General features: G+C 43.6%; 1 non-coding gene across 1 annotated transcript; it reads right to left on the reverse strand.

Moving 5' to 3' along the window:
• Positions 1–10,192: 10,192 nt before the first annotated feature.
• On the reverse strand, positions 10,193–10,275 carry trnas-cga (transfer RNA serine (anticodon CGA)). The gene has a single exon. It is a non-coding gene; the product is annotated as a tRNA-Ser (tRNA).
• Positions 10,276–12,428: the final 2,153 nt, after the last annotated feature.

The following is a 12,428-nucleotide window of genomic DNA, read 5'->3' on the forward strand; positions in this document are numbered from 1 at the left end:
TTAACCCTGGGAAGCGCATATTGACCCAACTTGGTCTATGCCACACACCCAGGTAACAGCAGACTGACGTCATTCTTTCAATGTACCTCACCCAGCGAAGAGCAGACTGACCCCATACTGTTAATGTAACTAACTCAGGAAAGAACAGACTGACTTCACTATGTATATGTAACTCGCCCGGGGAAGAGCAGACTGACCCTACTCTGCCTTTTTACCTCACCCAGTGAACAGCCGATTGACTCAAGTCAGTCCACGTAACTCTCCATGGAAGATCAGAATGACACCACTCGTTCAATGTAACTCAACCAGAAAAGAGCAGACTAATGCCACATTGTCAATGAAACTCTTGAGGGAAGTGCAGACTTGTCTCATTCTGACAATCCAACTCACTGAGGGTAGAGTAGACTATTCTCTCTCTGTCAATGTAACACACACAAGGAAGAGCAGACTGACCCCATTCTGTCAATGTAATACACCCAGGGAAGAGCAGACTGAGCCCAAACTGCCTATGTAACTCGACCAGGGCAGAACAGAGTGACTGCACGCATTCAATGTAAAACACCCAGGGAAAAGCAGACTTACGCCAATGTGTAAACTAGATCACCCAGGGAAGAGCTGACTGACCCCATACTCTCAAATTAATTCAACCAGGGAAGAGCAGACTGACCCCACTCTGTCTGTGTCATGCACTTGCAGAAGAGCAACTGACCCACTCTGTCAATGTAAATTCACCCAAGGAAGAAGAGACTGACACATCTCTGTCAATGTAATTCAACTAAGAAATTGAAGACTGACGGCAAACTGTCAAAGAAACCCCCTCAGGAAAGACCAGACTGCCTCCACTCTGTTAATGTAACTCGCTCAGAGAAGAGCAGACTGACACCACTCTGAAAATGTCATTCAGCCAGAGAAGTGGAGACTGGCCCACTCCGTCAATGCCACTCACCCAGGGAAGGGCGCTCTGAACACAGCCTGTCAATGCAATTCAACCAGGAAATTGCAGACTGACCATACTACATCGAAGATAATACTGACCCCACTCTTTATGTTTGACTCTGAGAATCCTAACACAACTCAGTAAAAGTAACTCTCCTTGGGAGAAACAGGCGAAGCCCACTCTGTCAATGTATCTCAATGAGAGAAGAGCAGACCGAGATTATCCATCAATGTCACGAACTCAGGAAGGAGCAGTCCGAAGCCACTCTGTCAATACAACTGACCCAGTTAAGAGCACATTGTACCTACTCTGTTAATTTAACTCACCGAGGAAAGAGCAGACTGACCCCATTCTGTCAATGTAACTCACTCAGGGAAGAGCAGACTGAGCACACTCTGACAGACCCCATGCTCTACAGGTACTTCAGCCAGAGAAAAGCAGACTGACCCCACACGTTCAGTGTAAATCAACAAGGGAAGTGCAGACTGATGCAACTCTGTCAACATAACTCATCCAGGGAAGAGCAGACTGACCACATGCTGCCTATGTCCATCAACCAGGGAAGAACAGAGTGAACCCACTCTGTCTCTGGCACTTGAACAAGGAAGAGCAGATTGAACCACTCTGTCAATCTAACTCAACCAGGAAAGACCAGACCGAAACGGCTCTGTCAATGTTACTCATTCAGGAAAGAAAAGACTGATGCTAATCTGTCAATGTAACTCAAACAGGGTCGAGCAGACTGACCACACACCGTCTAAGTATCTCAACCAGGGAAGGCAGGTTGACACACTCTGTCAATGAAACTCACTCGGGAAAGAGCAGACTGACGCCGGCCCCTCAATGTCACTGACTCAGTGAAGAGCAGACAGACCCCATCATGCAAATTTTATTGATTCAGGTAAGAGCAGGCAAACGCTAATCCGCCACGATAACTCACTCAGTAACGAGCAGTCGTAAACCACTCTGTTAATGTAACTAACCAGGAAAGAGCAGACTGACGCCAAACTGTCGATGGAACTCACCTGGGAAAGAGCAGGCTAACCACACACCGTAAATATAACACATCCATTGAAAAGCACACGTACCCCACACTGTCAATGTAACTCGGTCAGAGAAGGGCAGTCTGACTCCACTTTGACAATGTAACTCACACAGAGAAGAAGAGACAGACCCACTCTGTCAATGCAACTGACCCAGGGAAGAGCGGTCTGAACTCAATCTGTCAATGCAACTAAACCAGGAAATTGCAGTTATACCGCATTCTGTCAATGTAAGCCATCCAGGGAAAAGCAGACTGACACCACTCTGTCAATGTAACTCACTCAGGGAAGAGCTGGCTTTCCTCATTCTGTCTATGTCACTCAGCCAAGAAAGAGTAGACTGATCCGATTCTGTCAATGAAACACATGCAGGAAGACGAGATGGAGCTCATTCCCTCAAAGTAACTCAGCGAGAGAAGAGCAAACTGATCCCATTCTGTCTATGTCACTCACACAGGGAAGAGCAGACTCAACCCACACTGTCAATATAACTTACCCAGCGACAACAGTACTGAAACCACACTTTCTGTTGAACTCACCCAGGGAAGAGCGGACTCTCACGACTCTGGGAAAGTCACTCACGGAGGGAAGAACAGACTCACCATACTCTGTTTACCGAACTCACCCAGGGAAGAACAGACTGACCGCAATCTGTGAATATAAGTCACCCGGAAAGGAGCATGCTGATTCCATTATGTTAATATAAATCACCTAGGAAAGAGCAGACGGAGCCCACTATGTCAATGTGACTCAACCAGGGAAGAGCACACTGTCTCCACGCCATCATTGTAACACCAATAGGACTGTGCAGACTGACGACACTCTGTCAATGCAACTCGAACAGTGAAGAGCAGGCTGACCACACACTGACCAAATAACTCACTCTGTGAACGTAGACTAACGCCACTCTGTCAAAGTAACTCAACCAGGGAACAGCAAACTGGCCCCCACCCTCTCAGTGTAACTCAGCAGACTGATCCCATATGGTCAATATAAGTCGTTGACTGAAGAGCAGTCTGATCCCACTGTGTCAATGTAAATCACACAGGGAAAAACAGACTGATACTATTCTTTCTCTGTCACTCGTACAGTGAAGAGCAAACTGACTCCACTCTGCCAATGTAACTCTCCCAGGGAAGAGCTGAATGAATCCACACTGTCAGCATAAATTCTCGTGCAAACAGTATACTGACCCCGCTCTTTCAGTTTAACTCACCCAGTGAAGAGCAGACTGTCACCACTCTGTTAAAGCAATTCGCCCAGGGAAATGCAAACTGACCTTACTCTATCTGTGTAACTGACCCAGGGAAGAGCAACTAACGCTATTCTGTCAATGTACCTCGCTCAGGAAAGGACAGCCTGACCTGTCACTCTCCATGTAACCTACCCAGGAAAGAGCGGACTGAGCACTCTGTCGATAAAAGTCCACAACAATCCTCCGAAGTACATTCGATCCAGACCCTCTCCACTTCCTTGTCTATGTACCCGTGTATGTTCCACGGCTATTCCAAATAACCTGCAAATGATTAGAATGTGGCAGCAAACCAGGACGCCGACGCAAAAACTCGGCGAATGTGCAATCTCAACTCAGGCAGTCACCCGGACCTGGAATGGAAACCAAACCCGACAGCAGTCATGATTAGAAAATGTCTAAATAGAAACCTCGCAAAAAGAACAGCATCCCTGTGTGTGGCAATGATTTTGAGTATTAATTCAAGCCCTCTTACTGTAATTACTTTCCATTTTCATCACTGCAAAGCTTCCTCAAAGCAGATCACGCACTTGTACTTTTTTCAGAGTTCATAAATCCCGCTTTTATGCACCCTAACCTAATCATATTTCTGACTGTACCAACTACATCATAACAGTTTGTAAACTGAAGAATGAGCTTTTTTTTCGTAATCCACTGATGTTGATCGTTATAATACAGAATATTTGAGTCAGACTTGCTGCGCTTGCGGGTGGTGTTTTCGCGGTGGTTTGGTTTTTCATTTCATTTTGTGTTCACTCTTTCAGTTTCAACCTTTCGAGTTCATTGTGAATACTTTTAAGAAGACTTTTTGAGTTCGAAATGGTAACTGTGTGTTCTCTCTAAAGACAGCCGTAGCTTTATCTCTGTTCTCTTATAAATTGATCTCCTTCTGATCTTTGCAATGACATAGGGTGCATTACTCTTATTCGGTTTTAGTTTCAAAATAAAGAGAAACAAGAGGGAGAGAATGTCAAAGCAAACAAATCACTGATTTGCTAAGAGAATCTTTGTAGCACTGATGGACATGAAGGGCAGATGAAGGTAACGGTTCAAGAACATTTACTTAGTGTAAGTGGAATGTGACCTTTCTTCGAAATATATCTTTCCATTCTCCCATTACATTTATTTCTCTCCCAGAAAACATTGATTGTGTTCTGTATTCACTTTTTATCGCCATATCTGTCTTCGTGTCGGCCAGAAACAATTTGAATTTGCATCTGCATTGATTAAGTTTTCGCTGTTTCTTTCGAGGAGCAAACCTGTGCATAATACAACTCTATTCATGCTGATGGATAAGAAGTTCAAATGGAATTACGGTTTGTGGATGGAGAGCAATAATGAAATGATCCGCTAGCGAAGAGATGTCACCACGCCCTATTCTTACATCGGGCCTGAGGTGGTCCATTGACAGAGTCTACAGACAGAAAATGTTGAAGTGACTCGTGCTTTGTTAGTTTTCATTTGATAGCTATGATAGTCTGTTTTGGTGTGGACGTGTGTCAACATCTCTGACGCTAGAGCCAATATTTAAGTCATATCTACTCCATGGAGTGTCTTCTCATATCTGAACACGATGACATGAAAATATCTAGAAATGATAGCTAAAGGGTTTTTTTCCATTAAACTGGGAAGATACTGAACCATGCAATTCAGACAGCCAAGATGAATATTTGGCAGTCGGTTCCTCAAGCTGAGCTCTCCGTACCAACTGTTCCAATGAAGGTAATAGATAAGGTCCCCATCCATAATTTGTTGCAAATTTTAGACTCAACAACAACCTATTGTTCTGAACAATGTTACACCACAAGCAAAGGGCGAAATCCACTTTTCATCATTAATTTTCAATTTCAGGTCTTAATGCACAGTTTCTTAGGAATGTTGACAATGGATACCCTTTAATATTCGATTGTTAAGATCTCCAGAGTTTCTACTCCGTTGAGCCATTCTTCTTCTGGCAGCTGGCATTGATGGGACAAAACAAATGGTGTCATTGTACGCTGTAAACATTCTCTGATACTATATTTACTTTCTTCCTACTCGTGAGCACTTTTCTAGTTCGGCTTCCGAATTAAACAATGTTTCAATTTTTCTTGTTTTCGAATTCGTTAATGTTTGATCCTGCTTATCTCTTATCTCGTGTTTCCAGAGCTATCTACTAATTCTTGTCTTTTGGTTTTGTCATGGGCATCTGACAGTTAATCTGATCCGCTTTGAACGGCAGTTTTTGCTGAAGAATGTATGAACTACCCATTCAAGTGGCCCCAGGAAATGTCGAATTTCCGGACGAGATCAATCACTATTCCACGAATAATTCTGAATCTAATCCACTTGGAGCACGTTCAACAATTTCTTGTTAAATCGAATTGAACACTTTTGCTTTGTGATTTCATGCACTGAGTTTATATATATTTTGAAAGCAACAAGAAAACATGCTTGTAAATTCTGGAGAAAGAACTAGAAGTGGAGGCTACAACTTCTAAAAAGGATCAGGAAGATAATGGCGATAATGAGGACAGAAGATGCTGGAAAGTCAGAGTCGATAAAAAAAATGGAGCTGGAAACATAAAACCACAGCAGTTTATGCAGCATCAGAACAGCAGGAGTGTCAACGTTTCGAGCAGGACCCTGAGTCAGGATTAGGAAAGGGGGACGATGCTGACACATAATTAAAGGGAAGGGTGGGGATTGTGGGACAGGTAAGTAGGATGGTGTTGAATGTGTGAAGGTAGAAGGAGCATGAGATTGGACACGAGCGGCTGTAGAACGTATTGGTGGGAAGGAAGATGGACACGTTAGGCCAGTTCCAGGGTTTCAGCCAGACAGGGATGTCTGGATCTGCGATGAGGTGGGTGGTGTGGAGATTTCGAACCTGATGATTTCTATGTCGAAACCTTAAGTTTGTAAGTCGGAAAGTGAAGTGTTCTTCTTCTCAGTTTATGTGTGACCTTAATTTGACAGAGGAGGTGTTCCAGATGAGATCCGTCGTTGGGGGAGTGGGAGGAGAATTTGAAATGGCTGGCAACTGGGAGTTGGACTTGATTTGGGGGTGCGTACCACGGATGCTTCTGAAACAGTCCCACAGTTGCTCTTGGTCTTTCAGGAAGCATTACTTGGATACATAGCTTAGCGACAGAGTTACAGACACTTACATACAGCTTGATCGTCGTGCATTTTTTCCCACTGACAGTAATGCAGCTCAGCGCAGGAAGTCTCGAGGTGGGAGTTTGTGTGTCCACACATCAAAAAGGAAATGGTGCAAAGATTCTGTGCTAGTCTCCAGTTACTGCACATCACTTTATTTGCCATGGGAATTCACTGCTGTCTTTATAGTCAGGGGTCACCTCTATATTCCTTGCAATGCGAAATGCTCGGGACGAATTCTGTGAAGTGTATAAGGGTATTAACGGACTGCATAGCGCATAGTCTGTTGGAATGTTTGCTGTTGCTGAAGATTTTAGCCATGTGAATCTCAAGTCTCTGTTCCCTAAATTCTTTCAGCATATGGACTTTGCGTTGAGAGGGGTGAGCAAACTGTATCTTGTTTGTGCAAACATCCTCAATGCAAACAGGCAGAATCTGCCTGCACTTTGGCTCCTCAGACGACATCACTGCTATGCTAATTCTAGCATACAAACCGCTGGTCAGATGTGTCAAACTGATACTGAAGCAGGTGAAATCCTGGCCAGCATGAGCCATTTCTGCTCTTCAAGAATGCTTTGAGCACACTGACTGATACGTGTTTGATAAGGTAGCAACCGATGGTGACTCCATCAGCTTAGAGGAGTACACGATATCAGTGATTTGCTGCATTAGTAAGTGCATTGAAGACGTCACTGTGTCTCAGACTATCACCTCTCTCCTCAACCAGAAGCCGTGGATGACTACAAAGGTGTGTGGACTGCTGGGGACCCGTGATTCCACCTTGAGAGCACGTGACAACATGACATTGACCACAGCGAGAACCAGACTTGAACGGGCCATCAAAGAGGCAAAGCGTGCAGACGTGCAGAGAATATCCAGTCTCTTTCAGGACAGTGAGATGCGGAGCATGTTAAAGAGTATTGAAGCCATCACCAAACGGAGCATAGCATCGCCTTCGAGTGTTAGTGATGCCTCCCTCCCGGATGAGTTTAACAAATCTATGCATGATTTGGAGCATGAAATGATGTTGCAGCGAGGTGTTGTCTCTTACCACGACTGACATGAGGAAAACTCAATGTAGTGTTAACACACGAAAGGCTGCTGGACTAGATAACATCCCTGGAAGAAGGTTCAGAGGATGCTCTGACGTGCAGAGGGATGTCTTCACGGACACCTTTAAAATCTACCTGAGTTGTGCCATAGTTCCAACGTGCTTCAAGTCACTATCATCGTCCCTGTGCCGAAGACGTCTTCAGTGTCCTGCCTCAGTAACTGCTGCCCCGTTGTGTTAACACTCATCGTCATGAATTGTTTCGAGAGGGTCTTGATGAGACGTATCAAGATTCTGCTGCACTCCCCTCCTCCCCTCCTGGAAACTCTGCAGTCTGTGTATTGTCCCAATTGCTGAACGTATGTTACCATATCTGCAACTGTCCATCTGGCCCTCACCTACCTGGAAAGAAGGACACCTACGTCAGATTGGTGTTCATGGAATTCAGTTCCACATTTAACAGTGTCATTCCTCAGCACCTGAATGGAAAGACGTGTCTGCTGGGCTTGAATGTCTCCCTCGTTGACCGGATACTGGACTTACTGACTGGGAGACCAGTGTCAATGCGGATTGGGAGCAGCATCCCCAACAGCATGACACTGAGCACGGAACGCCCCAGGGCTGTTGCCTGGTCCACTCCTGTTCATCCTGTTTTTACATGGCTGTGCAACGATGTCCAGCAAATATTATATAACTAATTCGCTGGTAACATGACGGTAGTGGATTTCATCAGCAGGACTGATGAGTCAGCATACAGAGAGGCGGTGCAGCAGTGAAAGTACTGCTGCTGAGACAACATCCTGTCTCTAAATGTGGATAAAACGAAATAGATGGCAGTTGACTTAAAGACGGCATAGAGCCATCACACTTTGATTAACATCGATGTTTCCCCATGAAGATGGAGAAGAGCAACAAGTTTCCTTGCATCCATCTGGTGGGTAGTCTCACCTCGTCCCACAACACAAGCTACATATCCAAGAAAGCCAAGCAGCGACTCTATTTCCTGAGTAGGTTGAGGAAAGCCGACCTCCCACATGCTGCCCTCACCACGTTCTACAGAGGGTCCATTGAGAATATACCGAGCAGCTGCATCAATGCCTGGTTTCGGAATTGCATCAGCTCGATTCATAAGAATCGACAGGTGATCGTGATGATAGCTCAGATGATCATCGGTGCCTTTTTCCATCCATCAAAAAAACTTGCAAACCAAACTGCATCCGCAAGGCGAACAACATTTTGGACGACCCTGCACATCCTTGATTCCAAATTTTTGCACTCCGACAATCGGGTAGAATATATAAGAAAATTCAGTCTCTTACGGCCAGACTGGACAATTGCTTCTTCCCGCAAGCCTTCAAGCTTCTCAAAACTGTATAATCACACTCTCTTCCATTTTCAATTTCTGGACGACCTTTTTGAATGTCAGATAAAACAATATTTTTGTCATGATCATTCATTGTTAAATTATGATTTGTCCACCATTGTATCTATTGTCTTTCCTTGTCAGGAATTACAGGTATTGCACTTTTTGTGCACTTTATACCGCCCTGTGTATGACTGAACTTTCGTTTAGACTGTGTGTTCAAATTGTACACAGGTTCTGGAGGAACGCTGTTTCGTTTTTGTTGTCCCAGTTATATATGGTAGAAGTCACAAATAAAGCTACTCTATGCTCTCTCTTCACTCCTCTACACTCTTTTATCTCCGTCTAAGTCCACAAAAATTGTTGCACTTCACAAGAATTTTACCTGAATTTCCGCCAACATGATTCCATCATTGCTCCTGGTGTGGTCTCCTCGCCAGGAATAGGATAAATAGAAAAGGTCTTTTCCCTCGGATGGTGGAGTCCAGAATGAGAGGGCTTAAGTTTATGGTTAGACTTGAAAGCTGTACAAGGAACCTAAGGGATAACATTTGCACGCAGAGGGGGTATGTGCATGATATGAGCTGCCAGTGGAAGAGGTGGAGTCTGTTAGCCTTCTAGATGATCCTATGAATAAGAAGGGTTTAGCGGGATATTAGCTGAGTGCTAGCAAATGGGAATAGATTAGGTGAGGATATGCATGTATGCATGACGATGTGACTGAGTGTTCTGTTTCCTTGCTCTACATCTGTATGACTCTGTGACTCTATTAGTCTGGAATAATCACAAATTGTGGGTCTGAAATATTATCACAGCTTGTCTTTCAACAGATCCTAGAAAATGAGGCATTCATCGTCTGCAGTTACATGTTTTGAATGGCTTCGTACTTTGCTTCATTCGTGCCTGAGCATCCAAATTTCACAACATCTCATCACATGAAACCCGGGTTCAATTCCCGCCTCAGGCGACTGACTGTGTGGAGTTTGCACGTTCTCCCCGTGTCTGCGTGGGTTTCCTCCGGGTGCTCCGGTTTCCTCCCACAGTCCAAAGATGTGCAGGTCAGGTGAATTGGCCATGCTAAATTGCCCATAGTGTTAGGTAAGGGGTAAATGTAGATGTAGGGGTATGGGTGGGTTACGCTTCGGCGGGGCGGCGTGGACTTGTTGGGCCGAAGGGCCTGTTTCCACACTGTAAGTAATCTAATCTAATCTAATGTGTTGACCCTCATCACGTTGTTGGCTTTCTTCTGTTTCGACGAATAGTTTATTCATTGACAGGACTGGGCCACTCTTGAAATTACTTCGGAATCTTTCCGTTCGAAAATCGACTTTTAATTGAACGTCTCGCTCAAGCTTCATGATATGCGAAATCCCACTAAGAAAGAAACGCATTTCAATGGGTACAACGCTGTGAGCAGGATTCGAACCTGCGTGGAGGAAACCCCATTGGATTTCGAATCCAACGCCTTAACCACTCGGCCATCACAGCTGCTGCCCTGTGTCAAGTTTTCGTCGTAAAACACACGAATACATAAGATGTTGAAAAAACAATTTATCATGACACAAAGATTTTGCAGTGACCCAGATGAAGGCTACATTTGGAGGTTGACCAGATTTCACCACAGCCTGGATTCTGACAATGATGAACTTGTGAGAATGTTTCTTCGTGGAGTTACAGAGTCACGGAATTTACACCACCAAGGAGTTATTTGCCTCCTTACATATGATCTATTTTGACTCCATTGTCCAGCACCTGGTGCCAAAGTGTATATGCTTATAAGTTTTAATATTCAGCGCAATATGGTACCAGAAATATTCAAGCTAAATACCTGAACACTGACTTAGATTTGAAAATATATCGTATTTAGAACGAATTCTGAAATTATTGATAGTATTGGTTCCAAGAATGAAACTCTGAAGTTCCGTCATCAGGTACAGAACTTGTGAGCACAAGAGAGGGAGATTGACCAAAGATTTGGAACTGGAAAAAGGTTTGACTGAATCATTTACATTCTTTTTGCTCGGAAACTCACCCTTTGTTCCAACTTGACGATGCTGGACAGCTACCCTAAATTAATCTCGTCCCATTTTCCAACATTTGGCCCACATTCCTCTAAACGCTTGTCCCTCATATTCCCATCCAGATGTCATTAAAATTTGCAGTTGAACCAGTCTCCACCACTTTCTCTGCCAACTCATTCTAGACACGCCTGAAAAAGTTGCCCATTTGGTTCCTTTTAAATCTTTACCCTCTCGTTTTAAACCTAATTTTTCTAATTTCGCACTCACTCGCCAGCGAGAAAGCACCTCGTCTGGTCACTTTATCTATGCCCCTCATGAATTTATACAGAGCGACGAATTGACTTTATCATATTTGTCAAGTGGGAAAGATCTGCAGATTTTTGTTCAAAGGTCACACTTTGAAAACTGATTGATGTGGGACGTACATAATTGTAGAAATGCATCTTGGCGTCATTTTTAATAAGTCATTGAAGTACAGCAGCAGTTCCAGAAATCAGTTATGGAAGCTACAGAATGGCAACCTTTCCAGATGAAGGACATTAGGGTTCGAGATAGAAGTCTTATTTCCAATGTACGATGAGCTCAGTTAGACAGCACTTGGAGTACAGTATGAGGAATTATAATCCTCAATTTAGGAAAGTTACTATTTCAGTATGAGGAATGCCACGAATTGTTGATTAGCCTTGACAGCAGAGATTGGCGTTTGTCCTGTGAAGTAAAATTGGGCAAATTCTGCCTTAATAATTTTACCATTTCAAAACATGAGAGGTGATCTCATTGAAAGCTGCAAAATATTTGAAGAGATAAATAGGATGGTGCAGTTAAAGTGTGTGCCTTCACTGATGAATCCAGAAGAAGCTGGGCGCAAGTTTAAACTTAAGCATTGTGATTTATTTCCACCGTGAGGACATTTACATTTTAATCGTAATCTTGAGAAGTTTCGCTATTCTCCACTACAATGAGCCGTGGATATTTGGTCTTTGAATGCCTTTAAGTTGTGTTTGTTCGTTTTCGAATTAACAACGGCCTTAAGCTTTTTGTGGTTATGCCTGTACAAGGCTTACATTTGTTCAAGGGTCCGTGATCAACATTAGTAGTGTAGTAGGCTTTCCAGTATAAATCGTCTGGCCTTTTGCAATTAGCCTTCATACACTCCAGAGTGAACCTGCTCCGTTGATAATAATTTCTGTCGTACAGGCGTTTTCCATTGGTTCCAAAAACACATCTTTGCGATCAAAATAATTTCAACACTTTTTTTCCAATCTTGTCAGTATATATGAAGACCATGTTCAGATTACATTGACTGCATCACAAGAATCATCACAGAATATTGAGAAACAAAGCAATCTCCGCCCTTTCACAAAGCAATTGTACTTTGGAGCACCTGAAGTCAGATGGAGATAAAACCCGATTGGATTGAAGACACAGTTCATAGAATCGCAAAATTTTTAAGGGGGTAAAAGATGCCATTCGCTATATCATAGACCATAAGGCATAGGAGCAGAAATTATACAATTAAGCCAATGGTTCTGGTCCACTATTCAATCATGGCTGATCACTTCTCAAACTTTGTCTCCCGCATTTCCCTTTCATCATTGATTCCCTTGATACTCATTAACG

Source organism: Chiloscyllium punctatum, chromosome 28 (assembly GCF_047496795.1).
Source record: "Chiloscyllium punctatum isolate Juve2018m chromosome 28, sChiPun1.3, whole genome shotgun sequence".
NCBI lineage: Eukaryota > Metazoa > Chordata > Chondrichthyes > Orectolobiformes > Hemiscylliidae > Chiloscyllium > Chiloscyllium punctatum.